Source organism: Mesoplodon densirostris, chromosome 15 (genome assembly GCF_025265405.1).
Source record: "Mesoplodon densirostris isolate mMesDen1 chromosome 15, mMesDen1 primary haplotype, whole genome shotgun sequence".
In the NCBI taxonomy this organism is placed as follows: domain Eukaryota; kingdom Metazoa; phylum Chordata; class Mammalia; order Artiodactyla; family Ziphiidae; genus Mesoplodon; species Mesoplodon densirostris.
In genome coordinates this window covers 40,143,477-40,170,889 of record NC_082675.1, presented here as the reverse complement: position 1 = coordinate 40,170,889, position 27,413 = coordinate 40,143,477, and the positions used below count along the sequence as shown (strand labels likewise).

The 27,413-nt window shown below is 41.9% G+C and overlaps 1 long non-coding RNA gene across 1 annotated transcript in view; it reads left to right on the top strand.

Moving 5' to 3' along the window:
• The window catches only part of LOC132502872 (uncharacterized), a 61,835-nt gene extending 34,789 nt beyond the window's left edge, over nucleotides 1–27,046 (top strand). Inside the window, exon 4 of the long non-coding RNA XR_009534535.1 lies at nucleotides 26,976–27,046. This is a non-coding gene — a long non-coding RNA (uncharacterized LOC132502872). The remainder of the gene's footprint in view (nucleotides 1–26,975) is intronic.
• Nucleotides 27,047–27,413: the final 367 nt, after the last annotated feature.

Here is a 27,413-nt window from a genome sequence, read left to right as displayed (position 1 = left end):
GTGCTCCTTCTCTTTCTTGGTAATGTGTCTGAGCCGTTTGTCCAAGCGTGACCAGTGACACTCCCTTGTATCAGGCCGAGGCACCGAGGCAATTGGCCAGAAGAGATCTGAGAGATCTGAGGCCAGAGGACAGGAAAACCCAAAGGCCTGAGCAGCTATGAGTCAGAGGCAGGTGTACCATGGGAATCCAGAGCCCAGAAATACCCAGGGGCTGAGCAAGACAACAAGGCCAGAGTCCAAGCACACGCCTGCTAGGAAAGTTGGTAGGGTTTCTATGTTCTAAGTCAAGATGTGGTCAGAGGATGAGGCCTTTGCTCATTTTCTTCCTTGTCCCCCAATTCTGTGCTTTCCACAAATGCACTCTCTCTCTCTTTTATGGTTATTCAAAACCTGCCCCTCTTTTAAGATCAGGGTTACATCCCCTTTTGTTCCACCCCTTGCTGACTTGAGCCACAGCTATTCCTTTCCTTGGCTTATGCTGTTAACCATCTATGCAACTCATTTAGGACTTAATCTTACGGTGTTTTTTTGTTTTGTTTTGTTTTAAAAGTTATTTCACATACTAATTCATTTTACAAGGATGGTACAATCTTTTTTCTTTTTTTAAATTAATTTATTTATTTTTGGCTGCGTTGTGTCTTCGTTGTAGTGTGCGGGCTTCTCGTTGTGGTGGCTTCTCTTGTTGTGGAGAGCAGGCTGTAGACGCCCGGGCTTCAGTAGTTGTGGCTTGCGGGCTCAGTAGTTGTGGCCTGTGGGCTTAGTTGCTCCACAGCATGTGGGATCTTCCCGGACCAGGGCTCGAACCCATGTCCCCTGCATTGGCAGGTGGATTCTTAACCACTGCTCCACCAGGGAAGCCCAATGGTGTTTTTTTGACATTCAGAATTGTTGTTTCAACATATCTTGTTTCCCCAAACCAGACTAGAAGCTCCTTGAAGTTAAGACCTGATCCATAGTGTGAGAGGCCAGACCAGGAACTTCATTTCCGGTGGTCAGTCTTGCTCACCCACCAATGGAGCCATTGGCCTGTGGCTTGTTAGATTTTCCTGAGTGGGGACAGGATGGCTCCGAGAGCCTAAGGCGAGGCTGGAGTCTTCCCGGGTGAATGGTCTAGGTGCAGCCTCCCTGGGGTCTGGGCATAAGGTCCTGGTGGTGCTTTCTCACGATTTACCCTCTTACCATTTTGCTCTCCAGCTCTCTTTTAACCACATTTGTGCTACCTTTTCTAGATTATACGAAATTCTATCTTCTTTCTGAAACCTGCAGAAGCTATATTGTTACTGTACCTCATTATGGTGTTGACTTGTGAATCTTGGCAATTGTCTAATAATCCAATCTTTGGCTTTCTTGGAACTTTTCTTACAATTCCATGTGGGTCTTTGTTATTCATCCTTTACTATTTATTCTTCCCATCCATGGGCATGTGCTCTTAAGGTCAGGTTAATAGAAGAGTTCCTTTGGTTTCATCAATTCAGTGGAGGTGCAACTGGTGTTGGGGGAACAATTCTATGGTCCTTGGATTAAAGGACTTTCAGCATGCCTGGCCTTCCACCACTGAGAACCAGCATTGCCCTCAGGTATTACAACAAGCAAACATGCCTCCACCAATTTCCAAATGGCTCCTGGTCGAGTCACCTGGTTTTTGATGCTGTCTTACCACCCAGCACTCCAAAAGCACACACTTCCTCCCTGAATGGGATTGTTTGGGTGTCTGCCAATGGACTGTTTCTTTTCTGAAAGCTCATCATAGCTTTAAGTTGTTCTTCCTTTTAGAGGGTTTATTTTTGCGTTGGAATGAGTCATATATTATTTTGTTTTGTTTCATTTTACTTATTATTATGGGAATTGTCAAACATGCACAAATAGAGAGAATAGCAAAATGAACCCCCATGGATCTATCACCTGGTTTCAACAATTAACAGCTCACAGACAATGCTGTTTTTCTCTATACCCTTACCTACCACCCTCCACCCACCTCCTGTGCCATTAGATAATCTTGAAGCAAATTACAGACATCATTCATTGTATGCAGCTTTTAGATAAACTTTGGGATATCTTTTTGTGTTTCAAAGGCAACAAGGGTTAAGGTGAAACACTTGCTTAATTCTCCAGGACTCCACCCTTCCACATCCCTGCACATTCCTTCTGATTCAGCTAACTTCCTTGCTTCCTCTATATTCTGAGACAAAAATGCCAAGACAAGTCAAGAATTTATCAGATGTTCTGTTTTTAGCAGAGGGAGACTTGAAGCAGCTGTTTGGAGCATGCAAGTCTCACTGCTGCTCCGCGTTTTCTCTGTGCTAGTTTGGTGATCTGTAACAGGCAATTGACACCCACATCTTCTCTAATATAGTTTAACAGCATCCAAATATCATTTCTATTTCTGCCTCTCTTAGTATTCCCCAAAAAGCTCTCCACCAGGCTGGGAATCTGAGTCTGTGCTTTAACCGGCCCTCCTGTTTTGTTCTTTGCCTATCCTGCTAATTTGGAAAAGGTGTGTCCTTCTGCTGATGTACTCGAGTTACAGTTCCCATCCTAGCACTAAATGAAGCCAAAGAGATTGCTTTTCAGTTGTGACTATAAACGTATTTTGAAAATAAGGGGAACACATGCTGAGTCAGGTAATGGTTGAGTGGTAATCCGGCAACGGGAGATCAGAATGATTGGTTCTGTCATGACTGGTTCTTAAATGATTGGGACAATCACATGGTCTGTCCTGCCTTCTTCTTTCGTACCCTCGTGGGATGCCTTTGCTGACTATTTGATTGCCCAATGGTTAGAATTCATTAACCCTGCTGACATAGGGGCAGCTCTTTGAAAACAAATTGATGAACCATGTAAACACTAAGCTTGACCTGGAGCACTCATAAGTGCCAAACCATTGACTCTGAGGCCCCTGGGTCTCTTCAGTTTATTTGGGGAGCAATGAACTTGACTTGGGATTCAACTTTTCAGCCAGCCTCTCACTGAATTATGACTATCCCCTTGGATTTTTTTCCCCCGAAATGTAACTCCCCTCCAACTTCTTGCTTCTAGATGAGTGTTTAAAAAGAGTATAGATCTGTGTTAGGAACAGTTTGAAGGCTCTCTGTATACCTGGGCTGCAAGCAGATCCAGCAGAAGGAAAGGGATGTTAAATGCTCATGCCAGACACTCCAAGGGAATGCTTAGATTGTTATATTCATTTAGTAAGTGCAGCATTGTTTAGAAAAGTCTTGTAAGAATACTTTTTAAAGTTCCACTCCTAAAAAGATGTAATTTTGACGGCTTTATCTTCTTTTGTGCTTGTAACATTAGCCCTAGATTCGAGAGTGTAGTGGTATTATTATTATCATTATTATTGATTTTGGCCAAACACTGAGGGTGATTTAAGGAACTTGCCTAAAATCAAATGGTTTATTAGTACAGAGTCTGGAGCCTATGTCTCTGCTAGAATAGAGAGAGATTTGCCAGGCTTGTCCACTCATTCTATCTGCTTTTGCCAAAGTCATAGTCTGTAATAATTCAGTCCACCCTGGCCATTTACATGGCCGTCAGCAAACGAGCCAGTCACCATCGTGAGCTGCAGAGTAGAAGGACTTTGAGACAAGAAAGATCCTCATCCTTGCCTACCTCTCTAAGGTGCTGTGGCAACTAAAAGAGCAAATGTGTATGAAAATTCTTTGTAAGCTGTAAAGCCCCATTCAAAGGAAAATAAGGATGCTGATACAAATAGCATATGACACCTGCAGTGTATTTTCAGTTAGCCAGTCATTGAGCTGAATCCTTTATGCATCATCTCATTTAATCCTCACACCAATCTTATAATGTTCTGTCATAATTATTGTTTTTCTATCTACATATAAATATATATGGTATAGGATAATATAGCAAAAGTATAAATGTGCTTAATAAAAAAATACAGTTTTTAGTGCTGTAAAGACTTCTCTGGACCAATCCCACTCCAAATCATTGATTTCTGCCAAAAAATACGAAAGGAACAAGAAAACCCAATGGGCACCCCCAAAGAAATCAGACCCTCAACCATACCCTTCTCCGGCATTCGTAATTCATCACTCACTTAACAGCAGTTTCTAAGCATCTAAATGTATACATATATATACACACATACATACATACATTTAGATATATTCTAAAATATATATAAATAAATATGTATATGTGCTCTTAAATATGTCAGCAGTGACCTTCTATTTATAAAGAACAAGAACAAGGCTTCTTCCAAGTGGTTACTTTAATAATTATCCATTTAATAATTAATAATTCCTTTAAATTATTCCATAAAATAATTTAATAATTAGCCACACCTTTGGTCAAGTTCCTCAAGGCGGTGGTCTCTTTTCTCACTCCTACTCGTCAGTATAACAAAAGGAGAAGCCTTCAAATGCAGTTAGTGTGAAACCAAAGACAGCTAAGAGATAATTAGGGGCAGAGAAGAGGAAATGCCAGCTTCTTTCAGGATGATGTTGCTTCCTTTTTATAGGTGGGAAAACCAGTCTTCATACTGGCTTGTCAAGGCATAAGTAGCAACGTGGTTCCTAAATGTCTAACAAAATGGAAATAATTTAATAAATTATAGTCCAGCCATACAATAGAATATTATGAGCCAATTAAAATGATTTTTAGATGGGGAAAATTATAGTGTGGGGAAATCCTCAAAATAAAATGGTAAATGATAAAAATCAGGGTATACAACTGTATGTGTGGTATGCCCCCAAGGTTGTTTTACACACACACACACACCCCAGCACAAAATAGGCATCAAAATGTTAATAGAGGTTATCTTTGGATGTCGAAGCTATGAGTTTTTCAAAAATTTTAATTATTATACTTCTCCTTATTTTCCAAATATTCTATAATGAACATTTATTATTTTTATAATAAGAAGATGGATGTAAAATAGTAAAGAGGTTGTATGTTGTGATTTAAATGTAGGCAAGAGTTTCTGAAGATTATAGTTTCCAAAGTTAATGTGGTTTTAATAGTCCTGTTTAGTTATGAACAGAAATCTGATTTTTCTACACTGCTTTCCCTTATTCTAGGGGCTTTTTAGCAGATTCCTATTGCACTGCATGGTTCTTATCTTCTTAGCATGCACAGAATTTCCCAGGAGTACCTGATAAATGTTTTGGGCAAATGACTTTCAGATGACTGGGGCTCAGCCTAGCAAAGGACTACTGCAGTGCATTGAGTTTCCTTCTAATTTAAAGAAGATTATTTAAATTTGCCTAAAGCTCTCAATGTGCTACTTGAAAATTCTTGCTAAACATAGAACAAAACCAATAAAAATCTCTAGGGAATAAATGTGACAAAAATAGGACTAACATGCATTTTTATGAGCAGATATTTGAATATTAAGTGTTGAAAAGAAAGACATTTATTAATTGGAGATAAACCTCTGAAAACCTATTGAAACACATGGGACATGATCATAATGCAGAGTTATTGATTTCTACCTTAGAAAAGTATTTTTAAAACTTAATAAAAATAATGCCATTTGCAGCAACATGGATGGACCTGGAGATTGTCATACCGAGTGAAGTAAATCAGACACAGAAAGACAAATATCATATGATATTGCTTATATGTGGAATCTTAAAAAAGGCTACAAATGAACTTATCTACAAAACAGAAATGGAGTTACAGATGTAGAAAACAAACTTATAGTTATCAGGGGGTAAGGGGGAGAGGGATAAATTGGGAGACTGGGATCGACATATACACACTACTGTATATAAAATAGATAATTAAAAGGACCTAGGGAACTCTATTCAATACTCTGTAATGGCCTATACGGGAAAAGAATCTAAAAAAGAGTGGATATATGTAATGTATAACTGATTCACTTTGCTGTACAGCAGAAACTAACACAACATTGTAAATCAACTATACTCCAATTAAAAAAAAAGCTTAATTAGAAAAACAAAACGAAAATTACATTGGTATTTCCTAAAAGTTGGCCAGCCCTCATGGAGAAGAGCAGGGCATCTTTGTCAGTACCTACTTAGCTAGGGCTTGGTGCCTGTGGGATTATGAGGAGGTCTGTGAACACGCCTGGGTTAGAAGTGGGCAACACTTTGTGTGACAGAGCTTCATCTCTGGGGCTCAAAGGCATGGATTGTGTTCCTGTTTGCTGTCAGACCCCTTCCTTGCCTCTCCCCCGCTCCTATCTGCTATTTCAGGGAGAACACTTCTCAGATCCCTTGCCCTCTGGCTTGATGTAGTTTCCATTTGGCCAATGGAAGCTCCTGGAAGACTGGGGGAGAAGGGTAGAAGCCATGGTACTTTTCTCCCTCTCTCTGTACCTTGGGCGGTGTCTTTGGTTATAGCTTTTCCTCCTTTTTGGTACTGGCTTCTGCCAGGTGATTCCGAATTCTGGGCTCCATCAACACCTTCTGCTTCCTTTGCACGCCCAGCCTCCATAGCTTCCAGCTGTCGCTAATCTGTTTGGCTTCTCTACTCTTTCATCACTTATATATTAAATTCTCAGTATCAAATTCCCTGCAAAATACTCAGATTGGTTTCTGCTTTTCTCACTAGACTCTGGCAATACAGAAGGTTATAATTTAGGTTCATGCTGGGAAATGCACCCCAGCTCAAGCGAACATACATAGGGAAGAAAAGTGGAGAGTTTTCAAAGATCCACTGCATCTCAGATATTTTGTCGCAGTGGCAGCAGGGAAAATGCAGGGGCCGCATAGACTGGGGCTTGTTTATGCACAGAGATTTAGAGAGAATTTTAAGCATGTGTCAAAAGAAAAACAAAAGTTAGCTATCTTCATGATTCAGGGCTGATGGCTGATACCTGGTGAACTGTTTATGGATCATGTGGAGAAGCCAATTTTTTCCTTAGGAATCAGCTTTTTGATTCCATGGAGCTTCAAACAATACTTATTCTCTTGAGTAGAAACTTTACGGAAAGACCTAAATTTAATAAAACTTGAACAAAGTCTGAATATAAGAGGACGTCTCCCATGGCTGTGCTAAGCATGATTGGGTAACAGAGTGTATATAATTTTTAAAAAACCACTCTGGGATAATTACTAGGTGCTTTTTAAATTTAAAAATTCTCAACTCTATAAGTCAGGACCATAATATGTGAAATCAAAGAATTACCAGTTGCAGGGGCTTCCCTGGTGATGCAGTGGTTAAGAATCCACCTGTCAATGCAGGGGACACGGGTTCAAGCCCTGGTTTGGGAAGATCCCATATGCTGCAGAGCAACTAAGCCCGTGCACCACAACTACTGAGCCTGTGCTCTAGAGCCCATGAGCCACAACTATTGAGCCCATGCGCCACAACTACGGAAGCCTGTGTGCCTAGAGCCTGTGCTCCGCAACAAGAGAAGCCACCGCAATGAGAAGCCCATGCACCGCAACGAAGAGTAGCCTCCCACTCACTGCAACTAAAAGAAAGCCCTCGTGCAGCAACGAGGACCCAACGGAGCCAAAAATAAATAAATACATAAATAAATAAATAAATTAATTAATAGATTTATTAAAAAAAGAAAAGGAAAAGAATTACCGGTTGCTATAGTTTTCTCATCAATGGGAAATCCTTATGATAGAGGCAGGCATAGAACAATTACAAACCACACTTTCTAAAGAAAGATGGCAAACAAGATGTGCTCAGTACATAGCAGACAAAATCTTTGCTGAGTGAAGGCATGCACACCTGAAATCATCAATGAACAAGCAATTCTTTCTGTCTGGACGTAATAGTATCTTTTAAGTGAGGTTCTGAAGAATGGCAAGTCATTCTACAGGCAAAAGCAAAGTAGGATCACAGGAAGACCCAAGTGATAGAGTGGAACGAGTGAGCAGTGGCCAGGTGAGGCCAGAGTTGGGAGGGTTATAAGACAAGGCTGGCAAAAAGCAAGAAGAACTACAATCCTGCAGTCTGTGGAACAAAAACCACATTCACAGAAAGATAGACAGGATGAAAAGGCAGAGGGCTATATAACAGATGAAGGAACTAGATAAAACCTCAGAAAAACAACTAAGTGAAGTGGAGATAGGCAACCTTCCAGAAAAAGAATTCAGAATAATGAGAGTGAAGATGATCCAGGACCTCAGAAAAACAATGGAGGCAGAAATCGAGAAGATGCAAGAAATGTTTAACAAAGACCTGGAAGAATTAAAGAACAAACAAACAGAGATGAACAATACAATACCTGAAATGAAAACTACACTAGAAGGAATCAATAGCAGAATAACTGAGGCAGAAGAACAGATAAGTGACCTGGAAGACAGAATGGTGGAATTCACTGCTGCAGAACAGAATAAAGAAAAAAGAATGAAAAGGAATGAAGACAGCCTAAGAGACCTCTGGGACAACATTAAATGCAACAACATTTGCATTATAGGGGTCCCAGAAGGAGAAGAGAGAGAGAAAGGACCAGAGAAAATATTTGAAGAGACTATAGTCGAAAACTTCCCTAACATGGGAAAGGAAATAGCCACCCAAGTTTGGGAAGCGCAGTGAGTCCCATATAGGATAAACCCAAGGAGAAACACGCCAAGACACATGGTAATCAAATTGACAAAAATTAAAGACAAAGAAAAATTATTGAAAGCAGCAAGGGAAAAACGACAAATAACATACAAGGGAACTCGCATAAGGTTAAGAGCTGATTTCTCAGCAGAAACTCTACAAGCCAGAAGGGAGTGGCATGATATATTTAAAGTGATGAAAGGGAAGAACCTACAACCAAGATTACTCTACCTGGCAAGGATCTCATTCAGATCCGACAGAGAAATCAAAAGCTTTACAGACAAGCAAAGGCTAAGAGAATTCAGCACCACCAAACCAGCTCTACAACAAATGCTAAAGGAACTTCTCTAAGTGGGAAACACAAGAGAAGAAAAGGATCTACAAAAACAAACCCAAAACAATTAAGAAAATGGTCATAGGAACATACGTATTGATAATTACCTTAAACGTGAATGGATTAAATGCTCCAACCAAAAGACACAGGCTTGCTGAATGGATACAAAAACAAGACCCGTATGTATGCTGTCTACAAGAGACCCACTTCAGACCTGGGGACACATACAGACTGAAGGTGAGGGGATGGAAAAAGATATTCCATGCAAATGGAAATCAAAAGAAAGCTGGAGTAGCTATACTCATATCAGATAAAATAGACTTTAAAATAATGTTACAAGAGACAAGGAAGGACACTAAATAATGATCAAGGGATCAATCCAAGAAGAAGATATAACAATTATAAATGTATATGCACCCCACATAGGAGCACCTCAATACATAAGGCAACTGCTAACAGCTCTAAAAGAGGAAATCAACAGTAACACAAAAATAGTGGGGGACTTTAACACCTCAGTTACACCAATGGACAGATCATCCAAAATGAAAATAAATAAGGAAATAGAAGCTTTAAATGACACAATAGACCAGATAGATTTAATTGATATTTATAGGACATTCCATCCATAAACAGCAGATTACACTTTCTTCTCAAGTGCGCATAGAACATTCTCCAGGATAGATCACATCTTGGGTCACAAATCAAACCTCAGTAAATTTAAGAAAATTGAAATCATATCAAGCATCTTTTCTGACCACAATGCTATGATATTAGAAATGAATTACAGGGAAAAAAACATAAAAAACACAAACACATGGAGGCTAAACAATACATTACTAAATAACCAAGAGATCACTGAAGAAATCAAAGAGGAAATCAAAAAATACCTAGAGACAAATGACAATGAAAACACGACTATCCAAAAGCTATGGGATGCAGCAAAAGCAGTTCTAAGAAGGAAGTTTATAGCTATACAAGCCTACCTCAAGAAACAAGAAAAATCTCAAGTAAACAATCTAACCTTACACCTAAAGGAACTAGAGAAAGAAGAACAAACAAAACCCAAAGTTAGTAGAAGGAAAGAAATCATAAAGATCAGAGCAGAAATAAATGAAATAGAAACAAAGAAAACAATAGCAAAGATCAATAAAACTAAAAGCTGGTTCTTTGAGAAGATAAGCAAAATTGATAAACCATTAGCCAGACTCATCAAGAAAAAGAGGGAGAGGACTCAAATCAATAAAATTAGAAATGAAAAAGGAGAAGTTACAACAGACACCACAGAAATACAAAGCATACTAAGAGACTACTACAAGCAACTCTATGCCAATAAAATGGACAGCCTGGAAGAAATGGACAAATTCTTAGAAATGTATAACCTTCCAAGACTGAACCAGGAAGAAACAGAAAATGTGAACAGACCAATCACAAGTAATGAAATTGAAACTGTGATTAAAAATCTTCCAACAAACAAAAGTCCGGGACCAGATGGCTTCACAGGTGAATTTTATCAAACATTTAGAGAAGAGCTAACACCCATCCTTCTCAAACTCTTCCAAAAAAGTGCAGAGGAAGGAACACTCCCAAACTCATTCTATGAGGCCACCATTACCCTGATACCAAAACCAGAGAAAGATACGACAAAAAAAAAAGAAAATTACAGACCAATATCACTGATGAATATAGATGCAAAAATCCTCAACAAAATACTAGCAAACAGAATCCAACAACACATTAAAAGGATCATACACCATGATCAAGTGGGATTTATCCCAGGGATGCAAGGATTCTTCAATATATGCAAATCAATCAATGTGATACACCATATTAACAAACTGAAGAATAAAAACCATATGATCATCTCAATAGATGCAGAAAAAGCTTTTGACAAAATGCAACACCCATTTATGATAAAAACTTTCTAGAAAGTGGGCATAGAGGGAACCTACCTCAACATAATAAAGGCCATATATGACAAACCCACAGCAAACATCATTCTCAATGGTGAAAAACTGAAAGCATTTCCTCTAAGATCAGGAACAAGACAAGGATGTCCACTCTCACCACTGTTATTCAACATAGTTTTGGAAGTCTTACGTACGGCAATCAGAGAAGAAAAAGAAATAAAAGGAGTCCACATTGGAAAAGAAGAATTAAAACCGTCACTGTTTGCAGATGACATGATACTATACATAGAGAATCCTAAAGATGCCACCAGAAAACTGCTAGAGCTAATCAATGAATTTGGTAAAGTTGCAGGATACAAAATTAATACACAGAAATCTCTTGCATTCCTATACACTAATGATGAAAAATCTGAAAGAGAAATTAAGGAAACACTCCCATTTACTATTGCAACAAAAAGAATAAAATACCTAGGAATAAACCTACCTAGGGAAACAAAAGACCTGTATTCAGAAAACTATAGACACCGATGAAAGAAATTAAAGATGATACCAACAGATGGAGAGATATACCATGTTCTTGGATTGGAAGAATCAATATTGTGAAAATGACTATACTACCCAAAGCAATCTACAGATCCAATGCAATCCCTATCAAATTACCAATGTCATTTTTTACGGAACTAGAACAAATCATCTCACAATTTGTGTGGAGACACAAAAGACCCTGAATAGCCAAAGCAGTCTTGAGGGGAGAAAATGGAGCTGGAGGAGTCAGACTCCCTGACTTCAGACTGTACTACAAAGCTACAGTAATGAAGACAATATGGTACTGGCACAAAAACAGAAACATAGATCAATGGAACAAGATAGAAAGCCCAGAGATAAACCCACGCACCTATGGTCAACTAATCTATGACAAAGGAGGCAAAGATATACAATGGAGAAAAGACAGTCTCTTCAATAAGTGGTGCTGGGGAAACTTGACACCTACATATGAAAGAATGAAATTAGAACACTCCCTAACACCATACACAAAAATAAACTCAAAATGGATTTGAGACCTAAATGTAAGACCAGACACTATAAAACTCTTAGAGGAAAACATAGGAAGAACACTCTTTGACATAAATCACAGCAAGATCTTTTTTGATCCACCTCCTAGAGTAATGGAAATAAAAACAAAAATAAACAAATGGAACCTAATGAAACTTCAAATCTTTTGCACAGAAAAGGAAACCATAAACAAGATGAAAAGACAACCCTCAGAATGGGAGAGAATATTCACAAACGAATCAACGGACAAAGGATTAATCTCCAAAATATATAAACAGCTCATGCAGCTCAATATTAAAGAAACAAACAACCCAATCGAAAAATGGGCAGAAGACCTAAATAGACATTTCTCCAAAGAAGACATACAGATGGCCAAGAAGCACATGAAAAGCTGCTCAACATCACTAATTATTAGAGAAATGCAAATCAAGACTACAATGAGGTATCACCTCACACCAGTTAGAATGGGCATCATCAGAAAATCTACAAACAACAAATGCTGGAGAGGGTGTGGAGAAAAGGGAACCCTCTTGCACTGTTGGTGGGAATATAAATTGATACAGCCACTATGGAGAACAGTATGGAGTTTCCTTAAAAAACTAAAAATAGAATTACCATATGATCCAGCAATCTCACTACTTGACATATATCCAGAGAAAACCATAATTCAAAAAGACACATGCACCCCAATGTTCATTGCATCACTATTTACAATAGCCAGGTCATGGAAGCAACCTAAATGCACGTCGACAGATGAATGGATAAAGAAGTTGTGGTACATATATACAATGGAATACTACTCAGCCATAAAAAGAAACGAAATTGAGACGTGGATGGATCTAGAGACTGTCATACAGAGTGAAGTAAGTCAGAAAGAGAAAAACAAATATTGTATATTAATGTATGTATGTGGAACCTGGAAAAATGGTACAGATGAAGCAGTTTGCAGGGCAGAAGTTGAGACACAGATGTAGAGAACAAATGTATGGACACCAAGTGGGGAGAACCGCGGTGGGGTTGGGATGTTGGTGTGCTGAATTGGGCGATTGGGATTGACATGTATACACTGATGTGTATAAAATTGATGACTAATAAGAAAAAAAAAAGACAAGTCTGGCTTTGTAGGTCAAATTAAGCAATTTTGACTTCCTTTTGTGTCCAGGGGGGCACTGAAGGCTTTTGAGTTAAGGAATGACATGACCAGATTTGTGCTTTGCAAGTTCCTTGTGTTATGGAGTCCAAGCTCATACTGATCGCTGCATGACAGGGAAATAAATCGAGAGATGAGCTGTTGGGGTAAGGAAGAGGGACTTTACTGGGAAAGCCAGCAGCCCGAGAAGATGGTGGACTAGCGTCCCAAAGAATCATCTTACCCAAGTTAGAATTCAGGCTTCTTTTGTACTCAAAAGGGAGGTGGGTGTGACTGGCTTTTGCCAACTTCTTGATGCCTGAATCCTTTGCTCATGCATCTCTCCACATAGGTCTGGTCACAATGTCCCTATAAAGCTCTGACAAGACGAATGTTATTCTCTGTTCTGCAACGTTTTATCTCTATATGAATGGAAAAGTGTTATATTTTTAAAGGTCAGAACCTTGAGAATGGACTATCCTGTATATTTCAGGCTATGGGCAACATTCTTTTACAAGAGGTGTAGATCCAGCATGACTAAGCACGGGTAACAGCACAAAAGTTAGAGCTAAAGGAATAGATCCAATATGGACTCAGGTTTGTTCTTCTCTGTTACACTTGCATGCACAAGTTCAATAAGTATTTGTTAAACTAAATTTTTGAGAGTTGATAATGAAACAGCAGCTAAGAATTCCTCTGACTATAATTACAGTGCTTTAGATTGGGAGCATTTTCATGTGAGGTGTGGTTAACACCTGCTGTTGGTTTCCTAGCAACCACGCATCATTTTGGTGGAGAAAACCAAAGAGTCACTTAACATCTCCACTTAGAACTACTCACAGGACAGTTTGTCTCAAAGGAGACTTTTACCTCATTTGTTCCCTCAGCTTCCAGAGAATATAAGACAGGTCAGAAGGGATGACTGAGGTTTGGGGTGGGTGAGATTGTGCTTTTGCAGGAGGTTTGATGAGTACAAGATGGGGGAAGCAGTGCAGTGCTCTCCTATCATGCATGCTTGCATCAGAATAAGGTTTTCACAGTAAACTTAAGCACAAAGGAATTGGCAGAGAGAGACTCGGATGATGTGAGAGGCAGAAGATTGTCAGATGAGCTCCAAGGGCGAGAGTTGGGTGAGGGAGGATGAAAACAGAAGGAGCGAAGGGTGGAGTATCACCAAGACACTGAGAATCCTTTTAGTGATCCTTAGAACAGTCCTGAAGGAAGTTATCATGCCCAGTTTATAGATGAGCCACCAGAGACCCATAGAAGTTAAGGGACTTGGCCAAACTAGCCAGAGCAGGGCCTCATCACTCCAGGCATGAGGGGCACGAGCACAGATCTCATTGACCCACTATGGTCACCTGTGGCCAACTTCTGCTAAGTCCACTCTCTGCTGATCTTCCTTGACCCCTTTTTGGCACTTGCCCCTCTCCCACTTCCTCCTCAAAACATTACGTGGTTCCTGTCCTCACCTCTTTCCTTCACCTCTTACCTCTCCAGCTACTCCTGTTGGCATCCTTGGCTGGCATCTCTTCCCTTCCTCTAAGAGGTGGTGTTCCCCAGACCTCCATGTCAGGCCTCTTCTCTTCTCAAACTACAAACCCTCAGGGGTGATTCGTCTACCATCTGGGCTTCAACCTGCACTTACATCCCACTGATGACCTGTAAATGTATGCCTTTGCTTCAGACAGTTCAGCTGCCTTCAGTTCCATACTTCTCAGATATAAATAGGTGGATATCCTACAATCATTTCAAATATCAAACCAGAACCCACCATTCCTACCCTGAAGCCCCCATCTGATTCCAAATTCTGTTATGAGTTTCTGGTCAGGGGACAATTTATTTCAAAAATATGGCCAGTGTTCTCTGGGGATCCTTTCAGATCTCAAGTCTATAATGGCAGCACAAGCATATCACAACCCCAGTTTAATGCCAGCACATGGCTTCTCCAAGAGGGGAAAATAAATCTCAATCTGTAATGTGTGTTTTAGAAACCAGATCATAGCTTTGTCCCAAATGTGAGATTTGCTCAGTAAACCTCTCACTCCTCACTCCCACTCTTCTGGGTGATCTTTTCCTTGACTCTGTCAGGTGAGAAGAGGAGTGGATGATGGAGAGGAGGGAGGGACAGGAGACCCTTCCAGAACTGGGTTGGCAATTGCTGGGACTGAAGTCGATTGCCAAGCAACAGTGCCCTCTCCTCACCTCCCCCTAGATATCAGTTTGTGATATTCCATTCCTCCCTCCCTTCTTTCAGAGCTGCTCTTGGTATTTATTTTAACTAGATTTTACCTATGTGAAATAGGAAGGGAGGGGATGTATATGTCATATTCTTAGGATTACACAGTTGAATATCAAATTTGCAGATCATAAGAGAAATGCACAATTCCTCAAATAAAGATGCCTTCTTTTGGCCATTACTTATTTAACAAATGTTTTTGTTGAATGTGTCTGCTTTGTGTCTGATACTCTGCACAGTACTGAGTTGAAATATCTTCCACAAGAAAGTTTAAAAACAAAAATAGGTCCCTTGTGTCCAGGAAAGACTAAGAATTGGCTGAAGGATCACACATTAAAATTCTAACTTTAAGAACATATGTGGGCTGCTGAACATGACGTCAATAGATTAAAAATCAATTGTAAATACACTAGTAATAAGCATCTGAAAAATACCATTTACAACAGCAACAAAACCACAAAAGTACCTAGAATTAAACTAACAAATAATGTGTTAAGACTTGTGTGGACAGAATTATAAAACTCTATGAAAAAAGTATTTGAAGGAATCTAAACAAATGGCGATATCTCTCCCATGTTTGTGGATGGGACGACATCAAATCCTAAAGAAGTCAATTCTCCCTAAAGTAATTTGTGAATCCAATAGAATTTAGGCAAAATCCCATAGCTGATCCTAAAATTGATACAGATAAGTAAAGGGCCAATAACAACCATAGAAATTTTAAATACAAAGAACATGGCAGATTTGTCCTACCAAATGTCAGGATTTCTTTTAAGGCTATAGGAATTACAGCAGTGGTGCCAACCACTGGAACAGAATGGGGACCCCTGCAATAGACTTATGCATAACGGAGTCTTGATACACAACAGAGATAGAATTATCAATTAGTGGTGGAAAAGTGGGCAATTTAGTAAATGGTGCTGAGGAAACTGGCTCTCCATGGGGAAAAAAATTAAATTACATCACCATCTCGCACCATCTAAGCAAAAATCTATTGCAGATAACTTAAATATTAAAGTAAAACTTCAATAGGCCTAGAAGAATAGGTATGAGATATCTTTATAATCCTGAGGGTCAGAATAATTTCTTAAGACACAAAAACACGGACTGTAAAGGAAAAGATCGATACATTTGTTAAAGGAAATTTTCAGAAAAGGTAAAATCATGACTCTCATACAGATATAAAATGAACGTGTATTAAAGATTTTATTTACTTCATTATTAATGAGGGAACCAGGCAGGCGTTACACCTGTTAAAAGGAGAAAGCAGAGAACCACAAGTTTATATGGAATGAAGGAATGTTGAAATAAATTTACAAATGGATGTGAAGCTGGCTTTTCCTGCAGGCAGGTTGTGGGAGGGGGATTAAGGGATTTGGACAGAAGAAGGCAACAGAACCACCACCAGACAGAATTTATTTTCACGTCAAGAAACAACAATTATTTTGCATTGCTAGCAGTATCTGCAACTTAAAAGTTGTAAAATAGCTCAAAACAATGAACAGCTAAAATCCAGTAACACAGTAGGATGTGCTCTAAACAATGCATGATTTTCCACTGAGAACACGCCATAATCTTCTGTGTTTATTCCAAATCTGTCACATATTTGACAACATTAAAAAAAATTTTGCCCATCAAAAGATATAAAAAAGTGAAATAATAAGTCACAGACTTAGAGAAGCTCTTTGTAATGACTATAATTAACAAAGGGTTAGTATTCAAAATAGATAAAGAATTCCTACAAATCAATTAAGAAACATAAAACAGCCAGTAGAAAATGGGCAAATGACATGAACAGGCAATTCTAAAAAGAGAAACTCAGAATGACAAAGAGATGTATGCAAAGATGCTCAACTTCGCCAGTAATCATAGAAATGCACGTTAAAATCACAGTGAGATAACATTTTACATTCGTCAGATTGGAAAAAAAAATAGAGTGGGCTGACAGTTACAAACGTTAAGGACTACGTGGCACTATGGGAAAAAAAGTTGGTCAGAGTGTAAATTGGTACAACCACTAGAGCAACTTGGTTATTGCTTGTAAAGTTAAGGCTGCATGCCCTCAAGCCAAGTGATTCATTTCCTGCAGGTCTGAGTTCCTGGGGCAGCGTCATGGCTCTGCAGGGAATGGCAGCAGTCGCCTTGAGTTGCTCAGGCTTTGGGGAGCAGCACCCCTAGCTTTGCAGTGATAGCTGCAGCTTCCTCACATGGCTTCTTCTGTGGCTAGATCTGCAGCTCTTGTCTGAGTAGCACTGAGCCCAGTGTTTCAAGTCTTCCAAGAATTCTGGGAGATATTTTTTCTGCTTAAACTGGCCAAAGTTAGTTTCTGTTGCTTGCAATTTAAAATCTCGACTGATATGCCTAATAAAGCAGCCTTGAAATCGATAAAATAAAAAGGATTAGAATCACATAGAGAGACTGACAAATACCACGATCAGAATGGCTTATCCATGTGTTTTTTTTTAACATCTTTATTGGAGTATAATTGCTTTACAATGGTGTGTTAGTTTCTGCTGTATAACAAAGTGAATCAGCTGTACATATACATACATCCCCATATCTCCTCCCTCTTGTGTCTCCCTCCCACCCTCCCTATCCCACCCCTCTAGGTGGTCACAAAGCACCGAGCTGATCTCCCTGTGCTATGCGGCTGCTTCCCACTATATCCATGTTTTTTAAGTTGTAAGAATTATGAACTTACTTTTCTCTCTTTGCCAGATAACCAAGAGGGGACAGAAACTAAATTATAAGCCCATATAATTTATGATTCTCCAAGTTTGCTACTTGGTGAATAGCAATAAAATAACTTGACAATAGTGAGAGGACCCAAGAACACCAGAGGTCACTTGATACGATGCTATTTATAGAAAACATGCCACCGTTATAAATTTAAGAGTATTATTTAAAATAGCCAACTGGGAAACCCATGCCACAAATCACCTTAGATTATGGCCTTCGAGGTCGTTAAAAAAAACCCGACTTTTTGTTTACCCTAAAGTTTGATAAACAGGACCTTATAAAGAAAACTTTTTTTTTTTGGATGATAATGTTGCCCTGTCTACCTTCTTAAAGAACAGAGAGAAATTATTTATTTCATTTGGCAACAATACAGTTTCTCTCTTCCAGGAACTCAAAGTATGTGTACAAATATTAGCTGATAGCCTTGTAGAGATGGAGGAGAGGGGTGGAGGGCAGTGAAGGGGGAAAGAGGAGGAAGAGGGAAGGAGGAAAAGAAGGAGGTGACTGCAGGGGCCTGTGGTCAAGATGATAAAATGATTTTCCTGTTTTACTTAATAATCCCCAAGGTGTCCACACCTAGGTCAGTTCACCAATAAGTCAGCTGCAGTATACTCTGTCCTCAACCTAACATTTGATCCATAAATGAGAGCGCCCTGCTTTATATAGTTGTTCTTGTTCACTTGCGTCTCTGTCTCAGCTGGGAAAACGTGTAAATATTTCTACAAACCAATCTGTTATCTCAGAATCCAGGATTTTCTCAAAGCGGCTTCAATTCAGCTTAATGAATATTTATTGAGCATCTTCTACCTTCTGGGCATTCTAGGGATTTGGTGGTGGATATATTCATGCAGTGCTTTTCACAGTGTGCTCCTGGGGCGAACCTCGGCATCACCCGGGAATTTTTGAGAAATGCAAATTCCAGGGTTCCACCCCATTGCTACACAATTGGAAACTCAGGGGTCCTGGGCCAGCAATCTGTATTTTAGCAAGTCATCGGGGTGACTGTGAAACAGTAAAGTTTAAGAGCCACTAAAGTTGTGTTAGTGGATGACTTTCAATACAGTAACAGCTCAGTAACTGTTAGATGAATGGATGAATGACAAAACAAAAACAACAGCAACAAAAATGAATGAGCTGCTGTAGAGTTCAGGACAGGATAAAGTATTTGCATATTTATAAGAATGGGCAAAAAGGGCTCGGTTTCACAGCTTTCCCTGTTGACTTTGGCACACTCCCGTGTTCCCAGAACGGTTGTCGATTTCTTTTTCTCTGCTTATTAATTTATTGGTCATTGTTCACTGCCAGCTGTGGGAAAAACAAAACAACAACAAAATAAATGAACAACATCAGACAAAACCAGAAGCAGCAGCATTTGGGAACCGGTGATGTCAAGACAGCAGTTTTGGTTTTCTACTGAGAAATTGGGGTAAACGTGAATAGAATCTGGTTTGTTATTTATTTAAGAGACGAACAGAATTCATTGTCAATTCACTGTGCCCTGGTGTGGAGAGAAAATAGGCTTCTCCCTCGTTCTGGAAGAGGCTGGCAGAGCTTAGCTCAGCTGTTTTAGTGAAGTCAGAACTTGCTTGGGGACACAGGACTTCCTCCACAAAAGATTTTTTTTTTTAATGACAGAAACACTTTTGTGTCTTCTAAGCTTCAGCTGGCCCCCAGCCTGGCTCTCTGCAGCCCCTGTCTTCCCACGATCTGACTGCGAGGCTAGAGGGGCTTTCTTTGGCATTCTAAACCCTGCGACGTTTTGCCCAGGCCTTGGAGTAAAATAAGGGCCTCCGAGAACCTCTTGAAGTGAATTTCATGGGAGTCTCAGCTGGGAGCCCTGGAACGTATTCTGCCCCTGGGGAGACTGGAGATGAGGACACTTTGGTTTCGTAATGTTACTTTTGTCACAGTAGAGCACACTTTGGATTCTCACTTCCTGTTTTAATTTTGTCTGGAAATAAGAAAATCTGCTGAGATTTCATTTCAAAAGAGCAGTTCGACTTCGTGAAGAAAATTTCTCTGCAAATTAGAAAAGCGAAGGAGAACAAAACTGTAATCAGCAGTACAGACAGCCAGTTAAATCCTAATTTAAGAGCCAGTTAACACTGGTGGTTAAATAGACAGTATTTAGCATGTGCTCCGTGTTCTGAGCACCGTGGCGCCGGGGAGGAGGGGAGAGTAGAGAAAACATCGCACAGGAGGGGCCTTTGAATGAGATCTCAGAGCTGTTGGGGGAGAGGGCACCGGGAAGGCAGGGTGGAGCACAGGGGTCGCAGGTGCGAGCGGACATCATAGGCTTGCAAGGCTGTTGGGAGTCAGGCTGTGAGGGGTCTCATACCAAGTTAAAGAAACGTGGACTTCACCCCGTAGGCCAGAGGGAGGTGTTGAAGGTATTACCTCCGGGAGGATGGGCTGTGCCCGCTGGGCTTGCGAAGATCACGGTGCTGGAAAGGAGGAGGCTGCTGGGATAATGCAGGGAGGCAGTGGCCTGCGGGGGAGCAGCCTCCTGGTCTGGGCTCTTCTTTTACCCCAGAGCCCCCTGGCAGAGCAGAGTTCACAGCTCCTGCCCAACTGGAGGCACGGCTGGAAACGGAATAAGGCATGTCAGAAAGTTCTTGGAAGTACCATATTTTGTCTTTAAAAAAATCATGCAAATGTTTGCATTCTGTTTCATTCAATCGGGGCTCTAGGAAGCTGGGCCATATCTGTTTCCTGTGGCCTTTGGTGTCCCCTGCATCCCCCAGGGTCACCCATACTCCAATCTGGGGAGGGGCCTGCCCCATGTTGACATCCCCTTCAAACACCATAGGAGCAAAGTGTTTGAAGGGGCAGTATTTGCAGAAATAATACCTTTCTGTGCCATGTGCACAATGGCTGCACTTGTCTTAAGGATTTACTGAATTGGATTTCCTTAAATGGATTTTATTGTCATTCTCTAATACCTTTCCTTCCCCTCACTCTAACTGATAAATATGTAACTGACTTTACAGATCAATAGCTGACTGGGTGGGTTAGAGTGCCAGGGGTGACTCCCAAATGGGAGGCCTGGCTTTAACTTGATTGCAGAGTATTTCATATTTTCTATCTAACTTTTCTAAGATAGATAGTAATAGTTAACATTAACTGGGCACTTACTAGCTGCCAGACACTACACGGGGGTAGGTTATTTCATTTCCTCTTTACAAGAAGCCCAAGGTAGATGTGTTATTGTTATTATTATTATTTCCATTTTATAGATGAGGAAACTGGGATTTGGAGATGTTTTAAGTTTCTTAGATTTCCACAGCCAAGAAATGCAGGAGCCAGGATATGGTCTCAGGTGGTCAAAATCCAACATGTGAGTTTTTAGCCTCTCCACTAGAGTACTGAAATCGAAACTTTGGTGGATGACTAGACAGTAACACTTAAGATCTTTGCAACCCTGACATCCGATGATTTAGTGAACTCTTAAAAGAGCAGATGGATTCTGATGAGAATTGATGGATAGAATTTACCTTGAAATTACACTTTTTCTCCAGTCTGTTATCTTAAGACAAAATGGTACCCAGTAAGACTTTTCCATTGGATTTTTTCTTCATTTTCATTGGGTATATAGGTAGAAGTGGCAGAGATTAATATATCTCAAAGAAAACTTGATTTTTCTTTTTAGTTGTAAAATGAAAATAAAGATATTGTCACTGTCTTAGTCTCCTAGGGCTGCCTAACAAAATATTACAGACTGGGTGGCTTAAACAAGAGAAATTTATTTTCTCACAGTTCTAGAGGCTGCAAAGTTGAAGATCAAGGTGCCAGCAAGGTTTGGTTTCTGGTGAGACCTCTCTTCCTGGCTTGCAGGTGGCTACTTTGTCCTCATGTAGCCTTTCATCTGAGGGAGAAGGGAGAGAGAGAGAGAGAGAGAGGGAGAAAGAGAAAGAGAGATCTCTTCTTTGTACAAGGCAACCAATCCTATTGGATTAGGGCCCCACCCTTATGCCCTTATTTAACCTTAATTACCTCCTAAAGGCCTTATTTCTAAATGCTGTCACCTTTGGTATTAGGGCTTCAACACATGCAGCTAGTGGACACAGTTCAGCCTGTAGCAATCTCTGGAATTTGCCTTGGCAGGTAAGCTGGAGCAGCGGCCCAGTGACTGTCCCAGGTCCCCCTTGTGCACATGGGGGAGCCAGCCCTTCCCAGGCTGTACATTTCACCTGCCTCACCCTCCTCCATGTGTCTGGAACACTCAGGGCCTGTGCAGATGCCAAGTCCCCGTCTAACACTACCTTGCTGTGTTTTTGTTATCTTATGCTTGCAAAGCTTCCCCTGGGTTTAAAAATGCAGTAGAAGTCTCATAATGAATTGCATCATTCTTTCTGGTGCATTTAAGTGGAAATCACTGTTATATATGTTCTTCCAGTGAAACTCCACTTCCTTTGCATAGACATTACAGAACAGCAATAATACAATTCATCGTATTTCTAGAGCACTTTACAGTTTTCAGATGGATCTCACTTACCTAATTTCCTCATATGATCCCTAGGTGATCAGCAAGATGAGTATTATTACCCCCCATTTTACAAATGAGGAAATCGAAACTCAGAGGAGTTCATCGACTCACACAGATAAGCTGGGAAATTCTTCTATCTGCAAATAGTGTTCTTCCTACAATGTCTCACGTATCACCTACACCAGCCTCTGTAGACTTCTGCCCCAGTTTCTCAATGGCATCTATTCAGTCTCTTATCTCCTCTGGGTTCAGTACCCCCTTGACCCAAGAACAAATTCTTCCTGAAATTAGGTTCTGGATTGTGGTGACCTTGAGTCAGTTCAAGGGCAAAGCTCTGGAAGATTCCGGGGAGGCTTGCTTGTAGTGTCCCTATGTGATGGCTGCCTCTGAGTGTTTCAGGGTCACTTAGCAGCTGAGACACAGCACTGCCTTGCTCACGAACACCCCTGGCTTGTTTTGACTGTACATCGATGTCATCTCTGAGCTGTGGCTACGGTGGTTTGGGGATGCAAAGCTTCACAGATGGCAGGTCAGACTGTAAATACTCCACTCCCATCCCATCGTAAAACCAGTCCAAGGAAAACACCAGAAACTAATTAAAACTAAGACAACAGTGCAAATATTTATGGGGGCAGAAATTCAAACAACGCTAGCAAAAACAAAGCATGCTTTTCAGATGGGTATTAAAGTAAAAGAAACATAATGCTGTCTAATGGAAATATATATATTTTTTTACCATCAGATTTGATACCTGCAAATGATTGTTTTAACTGGGAGGATAAAGTCATATAAGTTATTTACTCAAAATGGTAATTAATTTCAGCCATTTGCCTTCATACTGATTGTCTAGTGTTGCACAGTGTCATAGGAAGGGCACAGGAACGGGAGTCAGGAAAATGCCGCAAGGAGTTGTGTAACTTTGAGCATGTCATCTAACCCTGTCCAAAGTGACCTTCGGTTTCTTCGGTTGAGAGGAAAAGAAGAGAGGAAAAGAGAAAAGAAAAGAAGGGATGGGGAAGAAAGACAGCTCTGAAGACACTCTCATCCAGAGGGGCTGAAATGTCTAATCTCTAATCTATTGGCTCAGGCTGTGGACTTGAACTGGGGTGCCTAGGTTCAAATCCCAGCTCCATCATTCACTAGCTGTGTGGCCTTGACAAATTCCTTAGCTTCTCTGTGCCTTTTTTTTTCTTACTTGTAAAACCAGTCTGTGTTGTGAGCATTAAGTTAGTAAATGTAAGTACTTTCAATACTGCCTAGCTCATAGGAAGTACCTCGTAAGTGTTGGGTGTTACTGTTATCATCAGATGATCTTTACTTGGAGGATGGAATAATGTGCACTGGAGGAAAGAAAGAATGGAGGGGATTTCTCTAAGGATTCTGTGCTTCTGACTGGGGAATAAATAGCAGAGGGGAAAGAAACTAATATTTAAGTATGTATTATATTGGAAGCTATTGTATTCCCACTGACTAGATCAGAGATGATACAAATGAGGACTCAAAACAATATTTATGCTAGGAATAAATAATCCTGTGATTTTTTTTTTAATTTCTGTTTTTTGGGAGAGGAGTCTGAAGATCAGAGAGGTTAAGTAATTTGCTTGAGATCACACAGCTAGCAATAGCTGAGCTGGGATTTGAGCCCAGGTCTCCGTGGCTCTGAAGCCCCTGCCCTTTACGTTATACCACGATGCTCTCACAAGGGGTCAGCCAGGAAGGGGACACTAATGTGCCCTGCCAGAGTGAGACAGGGCTCCTGCTTGGTGATTGCTGCACAGCAGACAGAACCAGGAGTGCCGTAATTCTACCAAGTGTTGCCTGGGTGCCCCTTTATCACTGGCTGCTGCCCTCCGTTGCCTTCCAGCTGCTACCATCATCCAACTCTCCCCTCACCCCTCTCAGCTTCCATCACCAATGCTAGGTCAGGGTGGGCTTGATATGATGTTGTTTCACATGCAAAATGAGCAGATATGTGGCTGACCCTTAACTGGCACAAGGCAGGCATTCAATATGTTTGTTTTGCTCCCTTTGCTCCCTTAACCTCTGACAGCAGTCAGGCCTGCCTAAGGCCAAGGACCCAGCTGATTTAGATGTTCACGTTAAAAGCCAATCATGGTATGAGCTGTTAGGGATCCTGAGGTGAGTGGAGCACGTAGGACGCTGCCCTCGGGGAGTTTACGTGTAACCGGGGACAGAGCCGTACTGCAGGGGTGTGCAGAGTGGCGAGTGGTGACATTAGTGGAAGCAGGAGGCCTGGGGGGTGCTCCACACAGAGAGCAAGTTTTGAGCCAGGGAGGGGTGCGAGGAAGGGCAAAACAGAGACCACCGCAAATGCAAAGGCCAGAGTCACAGAAGACCCAGAGCTTCCAGGACTTGGTGAGTGCTCAGGGCTGCACGTGGTACAGGCTGCCTGGGGAGGACACGGGGCTGCACGGAAGGGACAGGGACGTGCAGTGCTCCGGGGCCTGGACCATCCCCAGGGCCAGGGTCCAGCGACTAAGGAGGAGAGCAATGTGGTTGGACTAGTTTGGAAGAAACTCCCTCAGGCAGTACGTTCAGATGCTGCGGTGGGGAGATAGGTTCATGCAGGGGGAGCAGTTAGGAGACCCTCCCAATTCATCCGTGGCCGCCTCTAGAGCAGGAGATTGACGGAGAATTGAAGAGAAATGACTGAGGTGGCATCATAAGGATTTGGTGACTGGTGGGGGTGAAAACTCAGGGAAAGAATCATGCAAGCATTTCCAGTTGAGAGACTGAGCAGGTGATGACCATTAAATGGAGGTAGGAAAAGCCAGATGAGGACAGCGTAGGCTTACAGCCCAGCAGTATAACAAAGACAATACTCTCTTTCAAAAAGCACCCATGACAAGAGTCCGCTCCCAGAGCCTCAGCAGGGAGGTGTGCTGAATCCCTGAGCATCCGGTGTGTGAGTGGGGCCTCAGGGACAGAGCTCTCAGAGGGGGAGGTTCCCCCACTACAAGGGAAGGGATTTCTGAGGAACTGCAGCAGGCAGAGCTCAGCTTTGGAGGAAGGCACTTCATTCATTCATTTCTTCATCCTTTCATCCATGGAGTGCCTGCTGCATGCTGGCTCAGAGCTAAAGGGAGCGAAGCAGAGGTGGGAGAGCCAGTGCTCATCCTCCAGAGACTCACAGACTAGCTGTGAAGGAAGAAGTAACAGGGGAAGCATGTTCCAGTACAGTCCACGCTATGGTAAAAGTGAGACAGGAAAGAATGGGGAAGGCTTCCTGGAGGAGGTGGCATTCGACTTGGATCTTGAGAGGTTTGTAGAAGTTGGCCAAAGAATAGGACCTGCACCTTCCAGCAGAGGAAACAGCTTTTGCAAAGTGTGGGGAGGAAGCGGAGTGGGACCAGAAAGAGATTCAAGGTGCATGGAATGGGAAACAGGTGACCCTGGATTTTAAAAATGAACTTTGAAGAACAATGGTAACTATGTGAGGTGATGGATGTGTTAATGAACTTGATCGTGGTAATCATTTCATGATGGACACATATATTAAGCTCCATTGTACACCTAACAAAGAAAAAGAATAATCATATTATACAACCTGAATGTATACAATTTTTATTTGTCAATCAATCATACCTTAATAAAACAGGAAAAAATGGACTTTTGTTACCAACCCTTTCAAGTTGGGCCCCAGCAGGCGTCCTTCTGCCCGGTGTCTTTCACACCCATAGAACCAGACCAAGCTGGGTTCAGAAGCAAAGGAAAGCTTTATTCTTTGATCAAAGAATGGAGAGCTGCAGAACTGCGATCTAGAGCACAGGGTCTCTCCCAGGCCGTGGGCCGGGCTGCTTTATAGGGATCTCGTTAGCAGGGAGGGGGCAGGTTCTCAAGGGAAGGGCACAGCTGTGCTGCTGACACTCCAGATCGCAGTGCAGGGCGCAGCACCTCTGCATGAGCCCCCCACCCCCCACCCCCGTGAGCAAGCGAAACTAGAGGAAACACAAAGGAAGAGGTTAGACCTTATCACCTAGATTCCATCTTATTCTCCCTCCCCCACCCCAGTGGGCTTTGCTGGTGACACTGAGCAATTTCAGAACAAGAGGTTGAGGATGTTCCAAAATAGTAGTGACAGCCCCATATCAGGTATTGGCCACCTCACCCCAACTCTGAAGGGCACTGGCCGGACTGCAGGGGATACACAGGTGGAACCTGCTGGTGACGGAAGTGGGTCTGCTGGGTGAGACCAAGCCAGCTGGGGCACCGCCCACACTTGGCCCAGGACACCTGCCGATTCCTCCCGTGTGTGTGGAGAGAGGGACATGAGCTTCCTGAGCCCTCTCCCGAGTGTTTGCAGTTTGTTCACCAGGGGCTTCAGCCAGGTGACGAGTAACCCGCAACACGGTACTCGGGCCATGGTGCGGCTTCACTCAGGCCAGCTTAGAGACCCACGAGGACCGAGCGCCCAGGTGTGTTTTACAGTTACCTGTGGACACGTGGGTCCTTCCTGATCCTGGCAGGCAACGTTGATTCTGGTCAAACCAGCAGGATGTCCACGTGTACCTTTCACCGTGACGAGTTACAACCGCTCAGATGGGTCAAAATATCTCCTTTCCTCTCCTGAGCAGATGCTGCCCCCGTTCCTCCTTTTCCTGGATTGGAGTCAGGACACCTGGGTCTCATCCATGTTCTGCAATGAATTTCCCTGGTGAGTACGGGCCAGGCCCTTCACTTCTGTTTCTCCATTTTGAAAATTGGTGGCCCGTCCACATCCAGCTCTTGGTGAAGGTGTTCAGATCGAGGTGCCCGCTTAGGTAGCTTGCTCCGTCTCCCAGCCTTCTCACGCGGGGAACAGGTTATTAATATGAAGTGTTCAACTTCAGCATTCCTTTTTTTTTGGCGGTACGTGGGCCTCTCACTGTTGTGGCCTCTCCCGTTGTGGCACAGGCTCCGGACGCGCAGGCTCAGCAGCCATGGTTCACGGGCCCAGCCGTTCCGCGGCATGTGGCATCTTCCCGGACCGGGGCACGAACCCGTGTCCCCTGCATCGGCAGGTGGACTCTCAA